Raw genomic sequence first — 23,222 nt, forward strand, 5'->3', positions numbered from 1 at the left:
ACAGGAGCTCATCCAAAAGCCTCCATACCTACACTGAAACCAAGCTACAATGATTTCAGAGTAAGACATATAATACCAGAGTAAGATATACCATGCTAATTCTACAGCAATGCAGGAACACAGCCCTGAGCATTAAAATACAGGCTGCCCAAAGTCACATCAAGCCCACAGATACCCAAAATTCACTAATGAGGACACTTCATTGCACTCCAGAGAGAACAGATCCAGCTCTACCCACAGGAACAGAGGCCAGCTTCCCTAACCAGGAACACTTGAAAAACCACTACTCCAACCCCACCCATAGGGAGCAACCTCCACAATAAAGAGGAACCACAAACTCCCAGCCTACAGAAAGGCGACCCCAAACACTGCCATATAAACAAAATGAAAAGGCAGAGAAATATTCAGCAGGTAAAGGAGCATGATAAATGCCCATCAAGCCAAACAAAAGAGGAGATAGGGAATTTACCTGAAAAATAATTCAGAATAATGATAGTAAAGATGATCCATAATCTTAAAAACAAAATGGAATTACAGATAAATAGAGACAGCGGAGCCTGGTGTGCTGCCATCTATGGGGTCGCACAGAGTCGGACACGACTGAAGCGACTTAGCAGAGACAAAAGTTGAGAAGATGCAAGAAATGTTTAACAAGGACCTAGAAGAAATAAAAAAGAGTCAATCAATAATGAATAATGCAATAACTGAGATCAAAAGCACTCTGGAGGGAACCAACAGTAGAATAACTGAGGCAGAAGATAGGATAAGTGAGGTAGAAGATAGAATGGTGGAAATAAATGAAGCAGAGAGGAAAAAAGAAAAAAGAATTAAAATAAATGAGGACAACCTTACAGATCTCTGGGATAACGTTAAATGCCCCAAAATCATAGGAGTCCCAGAAGAAGACAAAAAGAAAGGCATGAGAAAATACTTGAGGAGATACTAGTTGAAAACTTCCCTAAAATGGGGAAGTAAATAGCTACCCAAATCCAAGAAACCCAGAGAGTCCCAAACAGGATAAACCCAAGACAAAACACCCCAAGACACATATTAATAGATTAATGAAGATCAAACACAAAGAGCTAATATTAAAAGCAGCAAGGCAAAGGCAACAAATAACACACAAGGGGATTCTCATAAGGATAACAGCTGAACTTTCAATAGAAACTCTTCAGGCCAGTAGGGAATGGCAGAACATACTTAAAGTGATGAAACAGAAAAACCTACAACCAGATTACTATACCCAGCAAGGATCTCATTCAAATATGAAGGAGAAATTAAAAGTCTTACAGACAAGCAAGAGCTGAGAGAATTCAGCACCACCAAACCAGCCCTTCAACAAATGCTAAAGGATCTTCTCTAGACAGAAAACAGAGAAAAGGTTTATAAACTCGAAACAAAGACAGCAAAGTAAATGGCAACGGGGTCATATTTATCGATAATTACCTTAAATGTAAATGGGCTGAATGCCAAAACTAAAAGACAAAGACAGGCTGAATGGATACAAAAACAAAACCCCTATATATGCTGTCTACAAGAGACCCATCTCAAAACAAGGGACACAGACAGACTGAAAGTGAAGGGCTGGAAAAGATATTTCATGCAAATGGAGGACAAAAGAAAATAGGAGAAGAAATGCTCATATCAGGTAAAATAGACTTTGAAATAAAGGCTGTGGAAAGAGACATAAAAGACACTACATAATGATCAAAGGATCAATCCAAGAAGAAGATATAACAATTATAAATATATATGTACCCAACATAGAAGCACTGCAATATGTAAGGCAAATGCTAACAAGTATGAAAGGAGAGATTAACAGCAACACAATAATAGTGGGAGACTTTAATACCCAACTCACATCTATGGATAGATCAACCAGATAATTAGCAAGGAAACACAAACTTTAAATGATACAATAGACCAGTTAGACCTAATTGATATCAATAGGCTATTTCACCCTCAAACAATGGATTTCACTTTTTTCTCAATTGCACACGGAACATTCTCCAGGATAAAGCATATCCTCGGCCATAAATCTGCCTTGATAAATTTAGAAAACATGAAATCATTTCAAGAATCTTTTCTGATCACAATGCAGTAAGATTAGTTGTCAACTACAGCAAAAATAGTATTAAAAATACAAACATATGAAGGCTAAACAACATTATACTTAATAACCAATAAATTACAGAGGAAATCAAAAAAGAAATGAAAATATGCACAGAAACAAATGAAAATGAAAACATGACAACCCAAAACCAATGGGATTCAGTTAAAGCAGTGTTCAGGGGAAGGTTAATAGCAATGCAAGCTTACTTCAAGACACAAGAGAAAAACCAAATAAATAATCGAATTTTACACCTTAAGCAACTAGAAAAAGAAGAAATAAAGAACCGCAGGCTTAGTAGAAGAAAATACATCATACAAATTAGGGCAGAAATAAATGAAAGAAAAATAAAGGAGACTATAGCAAAAATCAACAAAACTAAAAGCTGGTTCTTTGATAACATAAATAAAAGGGACAAACCATTAGACTCATCAAGAAAAAAAAAAGGGAGAAGAATCAAATCAACAAAGTTAGAATTAAAATGGAGAAATCACAATAGAGAACATAAAAATACAAAGGATCATAACTATATCCTTGCTAATTATTCTTTGCTAATTATCTGGCAACTATAGGACAAAAAAAATGGACAACTTGGAAGAAATGGACAAATTCTTAGAAAACTATAACCTTCTAAAACTGAACCAGGAAGAAATAGAAAATCTTAACAGACCTATCACAAACACAGATATTGAAACTGTAATAAAAAATCTTCCAACAAAAAAAAGCCCAGGACCAGATGGCTTCACAGGTGAATTCTACCAAAAACTTACAGAAGAGTTAACACCTATCCTGCTCAAACTCTTCCAGAAAATGACAGAGGAAGGTAAACTGCCAAACTCATTCTATGAGGCCACCATCACCCTAACACCAAAATCAGACAATGATGCTACAAAAAAAAAAAGACAACTACCGGCCAGTATCACTGCTGAACATAGACGCAAAAATCCTCAACAAAATTCTAGCAAACAGAATCCAGTCACATATTAAAAAGATCATGCATCATGACCAAGTGGACTTTATCCCAGGGTTGCAAGGATTCTTCAATATTCACAAATCAATCAATGTGATATATCACATTAACAAATTGAAAGATAAAAAGGATAATATTATCTCAATAGATACAGAGAAAGCCTTTGACAAAATTCAACATCAATGTATGCTTTAAAAAAAAAAACCCTCTGGAAAGCAAGCACAAAAGGAACATAAATCAACAGAAAAAAGCCAAATATGACAAACCCAAAGCAAACATTATCTTCAATGGCGAAAAATTGAAAGCATTTCCCATAAAGTCAGGAACAAGAAAAGGGTGCCCACTCTCACCACTATTATTCAACATAGTTTTGGAAATTTTACACCACAACAATCAGAGAAGAGAAAGACATAAAAGGAATCCAGATTGGAAAAGGAGAAGTAAAACTCTTACTGTTTGCAGATGACATAATCCTCTAGAGAAAACACTAACACATCGCGAGAAAATTACCAGTTAATCAATGAATATAGAAAAGTTGCAGGATATAAAATTAACACTCAGATATCCCTTGCATTCCTATATACAAACAATGAGAAAACAGAAAGAGAAATTAAGGAAGCAATTCCATTCACCACTGCAATGAAAAGAATAAAATATTTAGGAATAAATCTACCTAATGAAAGAAAACACGGATATATAGAAAACTATAAAACAATGATGAAAGAAATCAAAGATGACACAAGTAGATGGAGAAAGGTACCATGTTCATAGATCAGAACAATCAATAGAGTGAAAATGAATACACTACCCAAAGCAATCTATAGATGCAATGCAATCCCTATCAAGCTACCAACGGTATTTTTCAGAGAACTAGAACAAATAATTTCACAATTTGTATGGAAATACAAAAAAACTCAAATAGCCAAAGCAATCTTGAGAAAGAAGAATAGAACTGGTGAAATCAACCTGCCTGGCTTCAGACTATACTACAAAGCTACAGTCATCAAGACAACATGGTACTGGCACAAAGATAGAAATATAGATCAATGGAACAAACTAGAAAGCCCAGAGATAAATGCACTCACCTATGGATACCTTATCTTTGACAAAAGAGGCAAGAATATACAATAGAGAAAAGACAATCTCTTTAACAAGTGGTGCTGGGAAAACTGGTCAACCATTTGTAAAAGAATGAAACTAGAACACTTTCTATCACCATACACAAAAAACTCAAAATGGATTAAGGATCTAAATGTAAAACCAGAAACTACAAAACTCCTAGAGGAAAACATAGGCAAAACACTCTCTGACATAAATCACAGCAGAATCCTCTATGACCCACCTCCCAGAGTAATGGAAATAAAAGCAAAAATAAACAAATGGGACCTAATTAAACTTAAAAGCTTTTGCACAACCAAGGAAACTATAAGCAAGGTGAAAAGACAGCCTTGAGAATGGGAGAAAATAAAAGCAAACAAGGCAAATGACAAAAAAATTAATTTCAAAAATATACAAGCAGCACATGCAGCTCAGTACCAGCGGAAAAAATGACCCAATCAAAAAATGGGCCAAAGAACTAAACAGACATTCCTCCAAAGAAGACATACAGATGGCTATTAATCACATGAAAAGATTCTCAACATCAGTAATTATCAGAGAAATACAAATCAAAACCACAATGAGGTACCATTTCACACCAGTCAGAATGGCTGCTATCCAAAAATCTACAAGCAATAAATGCTGGAGAGGGAGTGGAGAAAAGGGAACCCTCTTAGACTGTTGGTGGGAATGCAAACTAGTACAGCCACTATGGAGAACAGTGTGGAGATTCCTCAAAAAAATAGGAAATAGAACTGCCATATGATCCAGCAATCCCACTGCTGGGCATACACAGCAAGGAAACCAGAACTGAAAGAGACACGTGTAGCCCAGCGTTCATCTCAGCACTGTTTAAAATAGCTAGAACTGGAAGCATCCTAGATGTCTATCGGCAGATGAATGGCTAAGATAGCTGTGGTACATATACACAATGGAATATTACTCAGATACTAAAAAGAATGCATTTGAATCAGTGCTAATGACGTGGATGAAGCTGGAGCCTATTATACAGAGTGAAGTATGTCAGAAAGAAAACCACTAATACAGTATACTAATGCATATATGACAGCACCATTGTGGCAGAAAGTGAAGAAGAACTAAAGAGCGTCTTGATGAAAGTGAAAGAGGAGCGTGAAAAAGTTGGCTTAAAGCTCAACATTCTGAAAACTAAGATCATGGCATCTGATCCCGTCACTTCATGGCAAATAGATGGGGAAATAGTGGCTCACTTTATTTTGGGGGGCTCCAAAATCAGTGCAGATGGTGACTGCAGACATGAAATTAAAAGACGCTTACTCCTTGGAAGGAAAGTTATGACCAACTTAGACAGCATATTAAAAAGCAGAGACACTACTTTGTCAAAAAAGATCTGTCTAGTCAAGGCTATGGTTTTCCAGTAGTCATGTATGGATGTGAGAGATGGACTATAAAGAAAGCTGAGCACCAAAGAATTGACGCTTTTGAAATGTGGTGTTGGAGAAGACTCTTGAGAGTCCCTTGAACTGCAAGGAGATCCAACCAGTCCATTCTAAAGGATATCAGTCCTGGGTGTTCATTGGAAGGACTGATGTTGAAGCTGAAACTCCAATATTTTGGCCACCTGATATGAAGAGCTGACTCATTTGAAAAGACTCTGATGCTGGGAAAGACTGAGGGCAGGAGGAGAAGGAGAAGACAGAGGATGAGATGGTTGAATGGCATTACCAACTCAATGGACATGAGTTTGGGAAAACTCCAGGAGTTGGTGATGGACAGGGAGGCCTGGTGTGCTACGGTTCATGGGGTCACAAAGAGTCAGACATGACTGAGCGATGGAACTGAACTGACTGAATGCATATATATGGAATTTAGAAAGATGATAATGATGACCCTATATGCGAGACAGCAAAAGAGACACCGAGATAACAGATATTTGGACTCTGTGGGAGAAGGTGAGGGTAGGATGATTTGAAAGGATAGCATTGAAACATGTATATTACCATATATGACGTAGATCACCAGTCCAAGTCCAATGCATAAGACAGTGTACTCACGGGACGACCCTGAGGGATGGGATGGGGAGGGAGATGGGTGGTGAATTCAGGATGGGGGACACTTGTACACCGTGGCTGATCTGTGTTGATGTATGGTGAAAGCCACTACAATATTTTAAAGTAATTAGCCTCCAATTAAATAAATTCATTTTTTTAAATGGTAAAAAAAAAAATTTAAAAATAAAAAGAGGAGCCCCTGTGCCACAAAAAGAGAGAAGTCTGCAAAAGACAACTAGAGAGGAGCTGACCCACCACGAATAGAGAATGGACACTCAGGGGAGTTAGAGTGGAGCCCCATGCCACAAATAGAGACTAGCCTCCTGCACACTGCAATTAGACAGGGGCCAGCTTGCACTTCTCTAGTAGAGGGCATCTGCCCCACTGTAGCTCAAGAGGAGGATCCACAACAACTCTAAAGGAACCCTGAGTCATCTGCTGCAACTCAAGAGGACCCGAGTTTCCACTGCAATTTGACAGGACCCCTAGGCTGTAACAAGAAAAGGGGATACTTGTCAAAATGACAGAGGGGGCCCCAGCCAACACTGAAGCGGATTCCCCTGGCACAACTAAAGTGGAGTCCCCCAGGATATCACACCTAGAGAGAACTTTAGCCCCAAATAGAGACGAGCTCCCTGAAGGAAGTCAAGTGGAGTCCCTCACAACTAGAGAGCAGCAAACCCACTAATATTAGTGAGGAACCCCTGGCACCATAAGTAGAGAGGACCTCCCCTGCGGAGCCACCCACACCCCAACCAGAGAGGGCACTGCCCCACACCTCTAGAGGAGCCCTCCACCACAACTCTAGAGGAGCCCGCTGGACATCACACAAAGAGAGGAGCCCCTCTACTGCTAATACAGATGAACTTAATCAAAAGTAGAGAGGGCCTTGCACATCACCACTAGAGAGAATAGAACCCACCACAACTACAGAGTTGAACCTGCCCAAAATGATAGAGAAGTCCCATGACAAAATTAGTGACAAAAAAAAAAAAAAACAAGACAGGAGCCACCCTGCATATCACTGCTAAAGAAGAGTCACCGCAAGACAACTAAAGAGGAGTCCCCACTGCAAGTCAAGAGGAACCCTGAGTACATTCATAATTCAAGAGGAACCCTGAGTTCCCCTCCACGGCAAGAGTGGAACCCTGAATCCCGAGCTGCAACTCAAGAGGAACACTGAGTAATGGCTGCAATTTGAGGGGAGCTCTGACTCCCTGCTGCAACTAGAGAGGAATCCCGAGTTACCCCTTGCAAATCAAGAGGAGGCCAGACTCCCCTGTTGTAACTCAAGGGTAACCCTGAGATCCCTGTCACAACTCCAGAGGAAACCCGAGTTTCAGGCCTCAACTCAAAAGGAGGCCTGACTTCCCTGTTGCAACTCGAGAGTAACACTGAGTTCCCGCTGCAACTTGAGAGGAGCTCTGAGTTTCCTGCTGCAACTTGAGAGGAAACCCGAGTTCCCCGCCTCAACTCAAGAGGAAGCCTAACTCCCCTGTTGCAATTCGAGAGGAACCCCGAGTTTCCAGCTGGAACTGGAGAACCTCGGGTTCCCTGCCTCAAATCAAGATGAGGCCCAATATCCCTGCAGTAACTCGAGAGGAACCCTGAGTCCCCCACTGCAACTCAAGATGAGCCCCATGCCCCCTGGTGTAACTCCAGAGGATTCCCAAGAAGAGCCTGCTGCTGCTGCTGCTGCTGCTGCTGCTGCTGCTAAGTCGCTTCAGTTGTGTCCGACTCTACACGACCCCATTGACGGCAGCCCACCAGGCTCCTCTGTCCCTGGGATTCTCCAGGCAAGAACACTGGAGTGGGTTGCCATTTCCTTGCATGAGAGCCTAACCCACCACAATTTGAGAGGAACACTTTACCGCAACAAGAGAGGAAGTCCCATACCACAACTAAATAGGAGGCCCCCTTGATAAAACTAGAGAGTAACCTCCTGCACATCACAACTAGAAAAAGGCCCCTTCTCATCACAGCCAGAGAGGAGTCACCCCCATCACAATTTGAGAAGAGCACTCTACCGCATCTGGCTACCACAACTAAGAAGATTCCCCACTTCCACAACTAGAGAAGAGCCTGCAAACAACAACTAGAGAGAAGCCGATCCACTACAAATAAAGAGTGGACCCTCACTGCAATTAGAGTGGAGCCCCATGTCACAACTAGAGTAGCCACCTGCACATTGCAACTCGCCAGGGGCCAGCCTGCACATCGCTACTACAGAGAATCTGCCCCACTGCAGCTCGAGAGGAGGCTCCACAACAACTCAGAGGAACCCCGAGTTACCTGCTGCAACTCAAGAGGCACCCCGAGTTCCCCACTGCAATTTCACAGGAGCCCTAGGCTGTAACAAGAAAAGGGCACACTGATCAAAATGACGGAGGGGCTCCCTGGCCAAAACTGAAGCGGATTCCCCAGGCACAACTAGAGTGGAGTCCCCTAGGATATCACACCTAGAGAGAAGTCCTTCGGCCACAAATAGAGATGAGCTCCCTGAAGTAAGCCGAGTGGCAACCCTTACAACCAGAGAGAAGCAATCCCACTAACATTAGTGAGGAACCCCTAGTGCCAAAAGTAGAGAGGACCTCCCCCATGGATCCACCCACACCCCAACCAGAGAGCACACAGCCCTGCACTTCGAGAGAAGCTCTCCATCACAACTCCAGGGGAGCCCACTGGACATCACACTTAGAAAGGACCTGCTCTACTGCTAATAGAGACGAACCTCACACCACAACTAGAGAGGAGCTTGCACACCGCAACTGGAGAGAATCAAACCCACAACAACAGAGTTGACCCTGACCACAACTATAGAGAAGTCCCATGCCAAAACTAGTGAGTAGCTACCCACCTAGCAACAAGATAGGAGCCACCCTGCACGTTCCTGCTAGAGAGGAGTTGCCCCAAGATAACTTGAGAAGAGTCCCTAAGGCAAGTCGAGAGGAACCCCGTGTTCCCCACCACCGCTCAAGTGGAACCCTGAGTCCCCCACTGCAACTCAAGAGGAACACTGAATTCCCACCACAGCTAGAGAGGAGTCCTGAGCTCCCTACTGCAACTCAAGAATCCTGATTGTCCAGCCTCAACTCAAAAGGAACCCCGAGTTCCCTGCTGCAACTCGAGAGGAGACCCAACTTACCTGCTGCAACTCAAGAGGAAACCCGAGTTCCATGCCTCAACTCGAGATGAGGCCAGACTCCTCTGCTACAACTCAAGAGAAAACACAATTTTTATGCCTCAACTCAAGAGGAGGCCTGACTTCCCTGTTGCAAATTGACGGAACTCCAAGTTCTCCATCACAGCTAGAAAGCAACACTGAGATCCCTGATGCAAATTGAGAAGAACCCTGAGATCACCCTCGCAACTCAAGAGGAGGCCTGAAATCCCTTGCTGCAACTCGAGAAGAAATTAGAGTTCCCCACCTCAACTCAAGAGGAGGCCTGACTCCCCTGTTGGAACATGGGATGAACCCCAATTTCAACCACCTCAATTCAAGAGGAGGCCTTTTTCCCCTTCTGTGACTCAAGAGGAACCCCAAGTTCCCTGTCATGACTCAAGAGGAACCCCAAGTTCCCTGTCGCAACTCGAGAGGAGCCCCAAGGACTCTGATGCATCTCCAGAGGATTCCCAAGAGGAGCCACCCCCACCACAAATCGAGAGACGCACTCTACCACAACCAGAGAGGAAGGCCCATACAACAACTAAAGAGGAGGCCCCCCTGTCACAACTAGAGAAGAGTCTGCAAACCACAACTAGAGAGGAGCAGAAACAAAATCCTCAGTTGACCACACTGCAACTATAGTGGAGCCCCATACTGTAACTCTACCGTAGCCTACTGCACCTCACACCTAGACAGGAGCCAACCTGCTAATCACTACTATAGAGGAGCTGCTCATGCAGCTCGAGGGGAGGCCCCAGAACAACTCTAAATGAACCCCAATCATCCGTCCCAACTCGAGAGGAAACCAGAGTCCCCCACCGCAACTCAACAGGAGCTCTATAGTGTCATGAGGAAGGAGCTCCCAGTGACAAACAGAGGAACCCCTCACCAAAACTGGAGAGGATTCCCCTGCCAAAACTAGAGAGGATCCCTCTGGCACAGTGGGCCTAGAGAAGAGCTCCTCTGCTGCAAATAGATAAGAAGCCCCTAAAGTAACTCAAGATGAGCTTCTCACAACTAGGGTGGAGCGACCCCATGAAAACTTGTAAGGAGCCCCCAATTCCACAACTAGGGAGAACTGCCGCGGGCCAGCATGAGGAACTCCGCCCATGGCAAAGGTCATGAGGAAGGAGGCTTGGCATACGCAAAGGCGTGATCAAGCCTCAGGAAACCCCCTGTTCCCGAGCATCTACCCCAAAACCAGAGTCTGTTTTATGCTCTCACCTACACCTCTGACTTTACGGGGGGTCTCTCCCACAACCATTTCTCTCAGAGAAGGCGTTAACTTGCAGCTCCAGTTAATAAAAATTCCTGGGCGTGACAAAAGTGTTTCAACTTAGAAATTCCTCTGGAGGTCCTCTAGCCTCCTTGATCAGGTTCGTCAGGCCACATGTGATTGTTTACAGCCTCCCAACCTTGAGAGGCACAAGAGGCTTTAAAACTTTCTAAATACAGACTCTTGAGAAGTTAGAAAATTATTAGTATAGTATAGTGGGTTGATTAGAAATTATATTGGTGAAGGGTTTTTTCATTTGTCGTGCCAATAATTACTGCTATTTCCCTGCCCTGGGTGTGACAAGGGTGTCTCAGGTCAAACCTCTCTGCTGACAGACTAGCTTGTATGACAACCTCTCAACCATAAACAGCACAGAGAGTTTGGAGTATTAGCATAGGGCTTTTATCATTGTTGAGTCAGTGATTGCTGCCAGGCCTCCATATCCTCAGGCACCTGGGAATATATTAATCAATGTATTTGGAATATAGAAAAGGAACTATAGTAGTTTTTGATGTTGGCAATACTAGACTTTTTGAGTTAATGAATTTTCTCTTTTGTTATAGATCACTGTACTTTGTTATAAATCACTGTGTCCTTGCTATGTAAAAATGTAACTTTATCACTATCTTAAGACAAAATAGATCTTAAGGGGAACATTGGTCAAGGGTTTACATTTGTTGAGCCAATATTTGCTGCTAAATCCCCATATTCCTTGCCCTTATAATGAATATAACTAGCGTATAGGAAAAATAAGTATTAACCTTTAAGATTAATCATGTTAAACCTTAGGCTAAGTAAATTCCTTTCCTAGTTGTAACTCACTACACCCTCACCCTACAGGAATGCAACTTTATTTGGAGGGTGGCGCCTGATTTAAGAAAAAAATCACCCCTGGAAAAATAAGTTTTCTGGTTAACTGACCGGTATCAGAAAGGGCCATAAAATGTCAGCAGGTCTTATGGCCAGAAGACGATGTCAAACCCATAAGACCTTTGTATAATTTTATATGAAGCACCTGATTGTGACAAGGGTCAGGTCTGCTGATCCCTGCGTGACTCTGTATTCATTCCTATGTACAACAAAAAGGTATATAAACAAACCTGAAAAATAAAGAAATTGGATCAGTTTCTGGAAAGACTGATTCCCCCATGTCGTTTCTTTCTTGCTCCCCGTTTTTCTGGCTGAATTCCCATCTGGAGCATGGATGCTATTCCATGTAAACCAAGTTATTCAGCCTCTTTTTCTCCACTAATTTTCCTACTACACTATCCATTTCTAATCTCTCTATATATCTGTAATTAAGATTTTTCCTAGGATGCTGATTCCGTCCCCACCTTCGGATCACCCTGGATCCACCGGGGCTGGACCCCGGCAGAGAACACCCTCCCCACAGAGAACCCCCAGAGGAAGCACTACCACTACTAGAGTAGAGCCCTGAGTGTCCTCCTGAACTGGAGAGTGGTCCTGTGCCACAACTCAAGAAAAGTCCATGGCCACAATGAGCGAGAAGCCCAGCCGCCGAGACCGAAGAGTGTCCCGTTACCACAACTGAGGTGGAGACAACGGACACAGCACCTAGAGGGGGTCCCCTCCACTGCAAACAGAGACGACCCCCCTGCTGCAAGTCGAATAGACGCCCCCTACCAATGTCAGAGAGGAGTAACCTCGCCACAACTAGAGAGCAGCCCCCTGAACATCGCAACTTGGGATGAGCATTCCCACACATCGCAATTAGACAGAAGCCTCCTTCCACAACTAGAGAGAAGGCTCGCATGCCACGACTAAAGAGGAGGGGCCATGCCCAAACTAGAGAGCAGGTTCACCCATACCACATCTGGAAAGAGTGCCTGTGGACATCGCTACCAGAGCGAGAAACCCCCTCCACAATTCAAGAGGAACACTTCACTGCAACTCTAGGGGTGCTTCCTGTACACCGTACTAAGAGAAGAGCTCCCCTAGCACACCTCGAGAGGAGACTGCACACCAAAACTAGAGAGGAGCCCACCCACCACAACTAAGAGTTGACCCTCCACAACAACTAAGAGGTGTCCCATGCCACAGGTAATTTAGCCACCCACACATCACAACTAAACAGAAGCCACCCTGCACATTGCAACTAGAGAGGAGCCACCCCACCACAACTCGAGTGGAGGCTCCACCTCAACTTGAGAGGAACACAAAGTCCCCCAACGCAACTTGAGAGGAGTCCCCAACCACGACTAGAGAGGCAAACACACACTGCAACAAGAGAGGAGCCCACCCAGACACAGCATGAAGAAAGGAGGCCCCACACGCTGTCCCTAGAGAGGAGCAATCTCGAACACCACACCTCGAGTGGAGGTTCCACACCACTATTAGGTGAAAGGAAAGTGAAGTCGCTCAGTCATGTCTGACTCTTTGCGACCCCACGGACTGTATCCTACCAGGCTCCTCCTTCCATGAAATTTTCCAGGTAAGAGTACTGGAGTGGGTTGCCATTTCCTTCTCCAGGGGATCTTCCCGACCCAGGGATTGAACCCGGGTCTCCCGCACTGCAGCAGACGCTTTACCCTCTGAGCCACCAGGGAGGTACTATCAGGTAGTAACCCCTCAAACCACAAATAGAGACGAGCCAGCAAACTGCGCCTAGAGAAGAGTCACACAGCATAATGCACCAAAACAGCAATTCCCAGTCCACAACCAGAGAGGACGCCTCCAGGCACAGCAAAACTAGGGAGGACACCAGAACACATCACAACTAGAGAGAAAACCAACCGCTAAAACTAGAGAGTTGAATACACGCCACAACTACAGAGTTGACCCTCAGGCGCAACCAGTGGGAAGCACACCGCCAAAACTAGGGTGCTGCCCCCCTGCCCGCTGCTGTACATCGCATCTAGAGTGCAGAACCACGGCCACTAGAATGGACAACTCTGTCACAGGTCGACAGGAGCCCACCCCACACATCACAATTAGAGAAAAGTGCCCATGCACAGCACGACTAGAGTGCAACTCACACATGGATCATAACGAAAAAGGAGGTTGGCACTGCAACCAGAAAGGAGACCCCTGCTGTAACTCAAGCGGCACCCTGAGTGCCCCGCTTGATTTGGCAGGAGCCCTAGGCTGTAACAAGAAAAGGGGCTACAGGCCAAAATGACAGAGGGGCTCTGAGACCAAAACTGAAGCAAATTCCCCCGGCACAGTAGAGTGGAGTCCCACAGGACATCACACCTAGAGAGAAGCTCCTCTGCCGCAAAGAGAAACAAGCTCCCTGAAGTAATTTGAGTGGAGGCCCTCACTAGAGAGAAGCAATCCCACTAATAACAGTGAGGAAACCCTAGCACCAAAAGTAGAGAGGACCTCCCCCATGGAGCCAACTATACCCCCAACCAGACAGGACACAGCCCCGAAACTCGAGAAGAGGCCTCTACCACAACTCGAGAGGAGCCCACGGGGCATCACGCATACAGAGGCAGCCCTCTGCTGCTAACAGAGACGAATTTCACACCCCAAGTAGAGAGGTGCTTGCACACCACAACTAGAGAGAATCGAACCCACCAAAACTACGGAGTTGACCCCAACCTCAACTAGAGAGAAGTCCCGTGCCAAAACTAGTGAGCAGCCACACACGTATTGCAACAAGACAGGAGTCACCCTGCACATCCCTGCTAGAGACGAACTGCCCCAAGACAACTTGAGAGGAGGCCCCACCAAAAGTTGAGAGGAACCCTCAGTACCCCTCTAACTCGAGAGGAACCCCGAGTTCCCCGCCACAGCCCAAGTGGAACCCTGAGTCCCATGCTGCAAATCAAAAGGAACACCGAGTTTCCTGCCACAACTCCAGAGGAGCTCTGAGTTCCCTGAGGCAACTTGAGAGGAAAACCGAGCTCCCCGTTGCAACTCAAGATGAGCCCCAAGCCCCCTGATACAACTCAAGAGGACGCATTTCGAGAAGAGCACTCACCTGAGACAAGTGAGGAAGTCCAATACCACAGCTAAAGCGGAGCCCCACCTCCTGCTCCCCGCCACAACTAGAGAGCAGTCTGCAAACCACAACTAGAGAGGAGTGGAAACAAAAACGTTAATTGACACCACTGCAACTAGCGTGGAGCCCCATGCCGGAACTATACAGCAGCCTTCTGAAAGGCGGTTGCTAAACCACAAAAGACTCTGGGATTCTTGGCCTCCTCCAGAGAAGAATAATTCAATCTGTGGCCAGAGATAAGGCTTGATCACTCAGAGTTTTTGTGTAATAAAGTTTTATTAAAGTATAAAAAAGATAGAGAGAGCTTCTGACATAGACATCAGAAGGGGCAGAAAGAGTACCCTCCTGCTAGTCTTTAGCTGAATGTTATATAGTTACTAGCAGTCTGCTAATAAAGGAAATATCTCAAAACTCAGAAAATGGCACCAGGCCCCTCATCCACAAGATGCATTTTGAGATAACCTTGGCACCAGGTGAGTCATCCCAGGCCATAAAATGATTGACATGAATCTTGAAGAAAGGCAGATTTCCATACAAACATATAGTTTCGTTAACATAGATTAGGAGAACACTATACCTTACTGGTTTTTCAAGTCAGTTCTGAGCCTTTAGGCTGAACCGACTTGAAGACAGAGTCTGGGGTAAATATATAGCATATTAACATAGCTTAAGACAAACATTTCCATAAGAAAAATACAGTAGTTATCTCAAAGTTTGAGAAAAGTTAAGTTCAGTTGGAGCCAGGTGTCATTATGGCAACACAGAATTTTAAGAGAAACCTCTTTTTAAATTTGTATAGAGAAGGAAAAAAATGTAACACTAGTTTGTTTCTTCCTGCCACTTAAGAGAGAGATAAAAAAATGTCTGACCATTTCTCCAAAGAAAATATACAGATGGCTAATAAACACATGAAAAGATGCTCAACATCACTCATTACCAGAGAAATGCAAATCAAAACCACAATGAGGTACCATCTCACACCGGTCAGAATGCTATCAAAAAGTCTACAAACAATAAATGCTGGAGAGGGTGCAGAGAAAAGGGAACCCTCTTACACTGTTGGTGGGAATGCAAACTAGTACAGCCACTATGGAGAACAGTGTGGAGATTCCTCACAAAACAGGAAACAGAACTGCCATACAACCCATCAATCCCACTGCTGGGCATACACACTGAAGAAACCAAAACGGAAAGGGACATGTGTACATCAGTGTTCATCACAGCACTGTTTACAATAGCTAGGACATGGAAGCAACCTAGGTGTCTATCAGCAGAGGAATGGATAAGAAAGCTGTGGTAAATATACACAATGGTATATTCAGTTCAGTTCAGTTCAGCCGCTCAGTTGTGTCTGACTCTTTGCGACCCCATGAATTGCAGCACGCCAGGCCTCCCTGTCCATCACCAACTCCCGGAGTTCACTCAGACTCAAGTCCATCAAGTCAGTGATGCCATCCAGCCATCTCATCCTCGGTCATCCCCTTCTCCTCGTGCCCCCAATCCCTCCCAGCATCAGAGTCTTTTCCAATGAGTCAACTCTTCGCATGAGGTGGCCAAAGTACTGGAGTTTCAGCTTTAGCATCATTTCTTCCAAAGAAATCCCAGGCTGATCTCCTTCAGAATGGACTGGTTGGATCTCCTTGCAGTCCAAGGGACTCTCAAGAGTCTTCTCCAACACCACAGTTCAAAAGCATCAATATTACTCAGCTATTAAAAAGAACGCATTTGAATCATTTCTAAGGAGGTGGATGAAACTGGAGCCTATTATACAGAGTAAAATAAATCAGAAAGAAAACACCAATACAGTATATTAGCACATATATATAGAATTTAGAAAGATGGTAATGATGACCCTATATGCGAGACAGCAAAAGAGACACAGATGTAAACAACAGACTTTTGGACTCTGTGGGAGAAGGCGAGGGTGGAATGATTTGAGAAAATAACATTGAAACATGTATACTACCATATGTAAAACAGATCGCCAGTCCAAGTTCAATGCATGGAACAGGGTGCTCAGGGCTGGTGCAATGGGATGACCCTGAGGGATGAGGTGGGTAGTGAGGTGGGAGGGGGGTTCAGAGTGGGGGACACATGCACACCCATGGCTGACTCATGTCAATGTATGGCAAAGAGCACTACAATACTGTAATTAGCCCCCAATTAAAATAAATTAATTTTTTTAAAAATGTCTGACACTCGCAGCCTATTTCTTCCATTTGGAGACCCCTGGCCTTCCTGCCTGTTACCCTCTCACTACTGCACAACACAACTCAACAGGGGCCAGTGTGCTAATCGCTACTAGAAAGGAGCTGCCCCGTGCGGCTCAAGAGGAGGCCCCACCACAACTCTAAAGGAGCTCCAATCACCTGTCGCAACTCGAGAGGAACCCCGAGTCCCCCACCACAACTCGACAGGAGCCCTATGCTGTCACAGGGAAGGAGACCCCGGTGACAAACAGAGGAGCTCCTTGCCCAAACTGGAGAGGATTTCCCTGCCAAAAGTATGGAGGAGCCACCAGCACATTGCGCCTAGAGAGGAGCCGCTCTACCGCAAAGAAAGGAGGCCCATGAAGCAACTCGAGATGAGCCTGTCACAACTAGAGCGGAGCAACCCTGTGAAAACTAGCGAGGAGCCCCCAATGCCACAAGTAGAGAGAGCAGCCTCCCCACAGAGAACCCCCGGAGGAGGCACTACCACTACTAGCTAGGAGCCCCGAGTCCCCTCCTGAACTCGAGAGGAGACATACACCGCAACTCAAGAGAAGCCCATGGCCACAACGAGAGAGGAGCCCCACCCGTCCAACCTGGAGAGTGTCCCACCATCACAGCTGGAGAGAACCCGGACATCACACCTGAGATGAATTTCTCACAGGAGGTGCGACCAGCTTCTCTCTTCCAAAAAACTCAAGAATCAGACCTGGAAGTAATCAATCAGAAGCAAAGCAAAGCCACCACAAGGCTTGTCAGTAACTTACAATGTAAAATCTAAGTAGTATTCTGAGGCAGAAAAGAGGCTTTAGAAGCAAGTTCTGACTTCCTGGTTCACAGCATGATTCGGAAGAATGTGAAAACACAACCTGTGTACTCGGATCCTCCTGTGAGATAACTGGTTTTAAACAGAGAATTCTGTGAACAGAGAATACTCTAAATCTACCTAGCCTGCTTAGGTGAAAATGTACCCAGAGATGACCCTTTAATAAGGAGTTACAGGCAGCTTGCTTTCATTTCCGAAACGAACAGAATTTGACTAACAAAGATGTGGAACTGAATAACACACAAGGAAGGAAAGTTTTTCCACGTAATTTTCAGTCTAAAATCAACTAGGCTTCGGATACAGAAAATAGAGCTTTAATCCAAAGCTGGGGTTCAAGGATCACACACAGCATGTTTCTGAAGAACATAACACAAAAGGGCTGAGTGGATCCTTCTGGGAGAACCATTGTTTGAGCAGACAGTAAATTATAACTGACATTTTTGGGTGTACTTCACCTCTTAGAAGAACCCCTACCAAGGCATGACAAGCAGCTTCTTTCTTCCAGAAAGCTCAAGGATTAGACCAGGAACCTGTCAATCTGAATAAAAATGAAGGAGATGGCAGTGTTTTTCCAGGAAATGGGTCAAAACCCAACTTGTTTGCTCATTTGCAATGTTACAGCTTGAGCCAAAAGTTCAGTTTGCTATGTTCCCACACAGCATGAGTCTGAAGACTGGAAAAACACACACAGGGCACTTGGATTCTTCTCTGGGTGTACTGGTTTGAGCAGAGAGTTCTGCGACTTGTTAGTTCTCTAACTATAACTAATCTGCATACGTGAAAATGTCATCTGAGATGGACCTCCTAACAAGGATTTGCAAGCAGCTTGGTTGTTTTGAAAAATTCCAGGATTAGACTAAGGCAGTTGTTGGAGAGAATAAAACAAGAGCAAGCAAGGTGTCTTGAGGTTGCTTTCCATCTCAAATTAACTCGTTCTCTGAGCCAGAATGTATGTCTTTGACCAGAGCTCAGTTTCAAGGTTCACATGGAGCATAGTTCCAAAGATTGCAAACACACACAGGGCCCACAGGATCCTTCTGTGAGAACACTATGTGAGCAGGGAGGTCTGTGACTAGTTAGTTCCCTAGCTATAAGTAATGTGGGTAAGTGTAAATGTTCTGGGATGATGTCCAAACCAGGATGTTCATGCAGCTTGTCTGTTTCAGAAAAGTCATGGTTTAGACTAGGAAGTTGTTGATATGATTAAAACAAAAGTCGACCAAAGCATTTTTCAAGTAACTGATCCAAGGCAGAAGAAAAGTCCTAAGCAAGAGCTTGGTTTTCCAGGTTGACACACAGCATGAGTCTGGAGACTGCAAAGACACAGACAGGGCACACAATTCTGTGGAAACCGTGGTTCAAGCAGGGAGTTCTGGGTCTCTTTAGTTCTCTGAATGATAATTCACCAGGTTGGGTGAAAATAGACTCAGAGATAACCCTGGAGCAAAGAGTTGCAAGCAGCTTGCCTGTTTCAGACAACTCAGGGATCAGACTAAGGAAGCTGTTGAATGGATTCACCCAAAGTAACCAAAGTGTTATTTGGGTTACTTTCAGTGGAAAACGACCTCCTTTTCCGAGGCAGATAATAGAGCTTGAACCCAAAGCTCAGGTTTCGAGATTCACACACAGCATGATGTGCTTGCTGTGTCTGAACCTTGTAAAATGTCACAAATTATGGATGCCATTGAACTGAATAAAACAATACTTCAAGGAATTTGTTGACTGCAATAAAAGAAAAGCACGATTGTGTTTTGGAGGTCAGTTTCAGTCTAAAATGGACTAGTTTTGCAAGACAGGAAATAGAGCTTTCACCAAATGCTCAGTTTCAACATTCACACACAGCACGTGCCTTCCAAAGGTAAAGACACAAAGAGGCCCATTGGATCCTTCTCTAGAAACATGCTTTGGGTTGGGAGTTCTGTGACTAGTTAGCACTCTAACTATAGGAAACCTGGATAGGTGAAAATGTACTCTGACATGACCTAATGAGGAGTTGCAAGCATCCTTTTCAGTTCTGAAAACTTGAGGATTAGAGTAGGAAGTTGTCAATGTCCACAAAGCCAAAGCGAGCAGCAAATTGTGTTGCAAGAGGCTAGTTGCCTGAGGCAGGAAATACAGCTTGAACCAAAAACTTGGTTTTCAAGGTTCAGACACATCATGTTTCCATTCAGAATGTAAAGACACAAACAGGGCACGCTGGATCTTCCTGGGACAGTACTGCTTTGAGCAGAGAGTTCTGTGCGTAGTTACCTTTGTCACTACAGCTAAGCTGGTGAGGTGCAAATGTGCTCTGAGATGAATTCCTCACAGGAGGTGCAAGCAGCTTCTCTCTTTCAGAAAACTCAAGAATCAGATCTGGAAGTGATCGATCAGAAACAAAGCAAAGCCACCAAAGGGTTTGTTGGTAACTTACACTGTAAAATCTAAGTAGTTTTCTGAGGCAGAGAAGAGGCTTTAGCCAGCAAGCTCTGATTTCCCAGTTCACAGCATGATTTGGAAGAATGTAAAAACATAACCTGAGCACTCGGATCCTCCTGTGAAAACACTCGTTTTGAACAGAGAGTTCTGGACCAGAGACTACTCTAAGTCTACCTAGCCTGCTTAGGTGAAAATGTACTCTGAGATAACCCTCTAACAAGGAATTGCAAGCAGCTTTCTTTGGTTTCCAAAACCAACAGGATTTGACTAAGGAAGTTGTGGCACGGAATAACACACAAGCAAGCAAAGTGTTTTCTAAGTAACTTTCAGTCTAAAATATACTAGGTTTCAGATGCAGATAGTTCAGCTTTAAGGAAAATGTCAGTTTTCAAAGTCAACACACAGCATGTTTCTGAGCAGTGTAAATGCACAAACAGGGCATACTGGATCCTTCTCTGAGAACACAGGTTTGACCAGAGTTCTGGACTAGTTTGTACTCCAACTGTAACCTGGTTAGGTAAAAATGTACTCTGAGATGATATCTTAACAAGGAGTTTGCATGCAGCCTGTTTCTTTCAAAAAACTCAAGGGTTAGACTATGGAAGTTGTTGAACCTAATAAAATAAAAGCAACCGAAGTGTTTTTCATGTAACTTTCAGTCTAAAACTACCAAGTTTTCAGAGGCAGAAAATACAGCTTTCGTCAAGAGGCTCAGAGTTTCAAGTTCACACACCACATGTTCTTCATTAGCTTAGAGACATACACAGTACATGCTGGACACTTCTGTGAGAACACTGGTTTGAGCAGAGAATTCTGTGACTAGTTAATACTATACCTATAGCCAACGTGGTTACGTGGAAATGTACTCTGAGATGACGTCCTAATACGGAGTTTCACAATTCATATGGGGACATGAAAGACCCCAAATAGCTAAAGCAGTCTTGAGAAAAAAGAACAGAGCTGAAGAAATCAACCTTCCTGACCAGATTATACTATAAAGCTACAGTCATCAAGAAAGTATGGTACTGGCACAAAAACAGAAATATAGGCCAATGGAACAAGATAGAATGCCCAGAAATAAACCCATGCACCTATGGGTACCATATTTTTGACAAAGGAGGAAGAATATACAATGGGGCAAAGATAGCCTCTTCAATAAATGGTGCTGGGAAAACTGGACAGCTACATATAAAAGAATGAAATTAGAACACTCCCTAACACCATACACAAAGATAAGCTCAAAATGGATTAAATATCTAAATGTAAGATCAGAAACTATAAAATAAGCAGAACACTCAATTACATAAATAAAAGCAATATTCTCTATGACCCACCTCCTAGAGTAATGGAAGTAAAAACAAAAATAAACATGTGGGACCTAATTAAGCATGAAAGCTTTTGCACAGCAAAGGAAACTACAAACAAGGTGAAAAGACAACCCTCAGAATGGGAGAAATTAGTAGCAAATGAAACAACTAACAAAGGATTAATTTCCAAAATTAACAAGCAGCTGATACCAGTCAATACCAGAAAAATGAACAACCCAATAAAAAAGGGGGGAAAAGACCTAAACAGACATTTCTCCAAAGAAGACATACAGATAGCTAACAAACACTTGAAAAGATGCTCAACATCACTCATTATTAGAGAAATGCAAAAATCAAAACTACAATGAGATACCATCTCACACCAATCAGAATGGCCATCATCAAAAAAATCTACAAACAATAAGTGCAGGAGAGGCTGTGGAGAAAAGGGAACCCTCTTGCATTGCTGGTGGGAATGTAAGCTGATACAGCCACTATGGAAGATGGCAAGGAGAGTCCTTAAAAAACTGGGAATAAAACCACCTTATGGCCCAGCAATCCCACTCCTAGGCATATACCCTGAGGAAACCAAAATTGAAAAAGACGTATGTACTCCAATGTTTACTGAGGCACTATTTACAATAGCTAGAACATGGAAGCAATCTAGACGTCCATTGGCAGGTGAATGGATCAAGAAGCTGTGATGTGTATATACAACGCAATATTATTCAGCTATTTAAAAAAATGTATCTGAGTCAGTTCTAATGAGAGGGATGAACCCAGAGCCTGTTACACAGAGTGAAGTAAGTCAGAAACAGAAACATAAATATCGTATACTAATGTAAATATATGGAATCTAGAAAGATGCTATCGATGAATATTTGCAGGGCAGCAATGGAGAAACAGACTAGAGAAAAGACTTATGGACATGGGGAGGGGGAGGAGAGGCTGAGACGTATGAAGAGAGCAACAGGGAAACTTACATTACCATATGTAAAATAGATAGCCAATGGGGATTTGACGACTCAGTGAACTGATGACTCAGAGAACTCAAACAGTATCAACCTGGCAGAGTGGTATGGGGAGGGAGATAGGAGGGAGGCTCAAGAAGGAGAGGACATATGTATACCTATGGCTGATTTATGTTGAGGTTTGACAGAAAACAACAAAATTCTGTAAAGCAATTATCCTTCAATTACAAAATAAATAATTTTTTTTAAGTATAAGGTATTTTTCTCCTTCAGTCATAATGTTGTGTCTGACTCTTTGTGACCCTTTGGACTGCAGCACACCAGGCTTCCCTGTCCTTCACTATCTCCCAGTTTCCTCAAACTCATGTCCATTGAGTCAGTGATGCTATCCATCCATCTCATCCTCTGCTACCACCTTTCTCCTCCTGCATTCAATCTTTCCCAGTATCAGAGTCTTTTCCAATGAGTATACTCTTCAATTAGGTCACTAAAGTATTGGAGCGCCAGCTTCAGCAACCATCTTTCCAATGAATGCTCAGGGTTGATTTCCTTTAGGACTGACTGGTTTGATATCCTTGCAGTCCAAGGGACTCTCAAGAGTCTTGTCCAGTACCACAGTTCAAAAGCATCAATTCTTTGGTGCTCAGCCTTCTTTATGGTCCAACTCTCACATCTGTACATGACTTCTGGAAAAACCATAGCTTTCACTATACAGACCTTTGTGGGCAAAGTGATGCTTCTGCTTTTTAATACACTGCCCAGGGTTGTCATAGCTTTCCTTCCAAGGAGTAAGCATCTTTTAATTTCATAGCTACAGTCACCATTCACAGTGATTTTGGAGCCCAAGAAAATAAAATCTGTCACTGATTCCTA

At 43.6% G+C, this 23,222-nt stretch overlaps 1 protein-coding gene across 1 annotated transcript in view; it reads right to left on the minus strand.

Moving 5' to 3' along the window:
- LOC121820746 (olfactory receptor 10AG1-like) overlaps positions 1 to 23,222 on the minus strand; it is a 45,443-nt gene that overhangs the window by 18,063 nt on the left and 4,158 nt on the right. Inside the window, 1 exon segment of the mRNA XM_060395982.1 lies at positions 14,597 to 14,688. The gene's annotated coding sequence lies outside the window, so the exon portion shown is untranslated.

Source organism: Ovis aries, chromosome 12 (assembly GCF_016772045.2).
Source record: "Ovis aries strain OAR_USU_Benz2616 breed Rambouillet chromosome 12, ARS-UI_Ramb_v3.0, whole genome shotgun sequence".
NCBI classification, from domain to species: domain Eukaryota; kingdom Metazoa; phylum Chordata; class Mammalia; order Artiodactyla; family Bovidae; genus Ovis; species Ovis aries.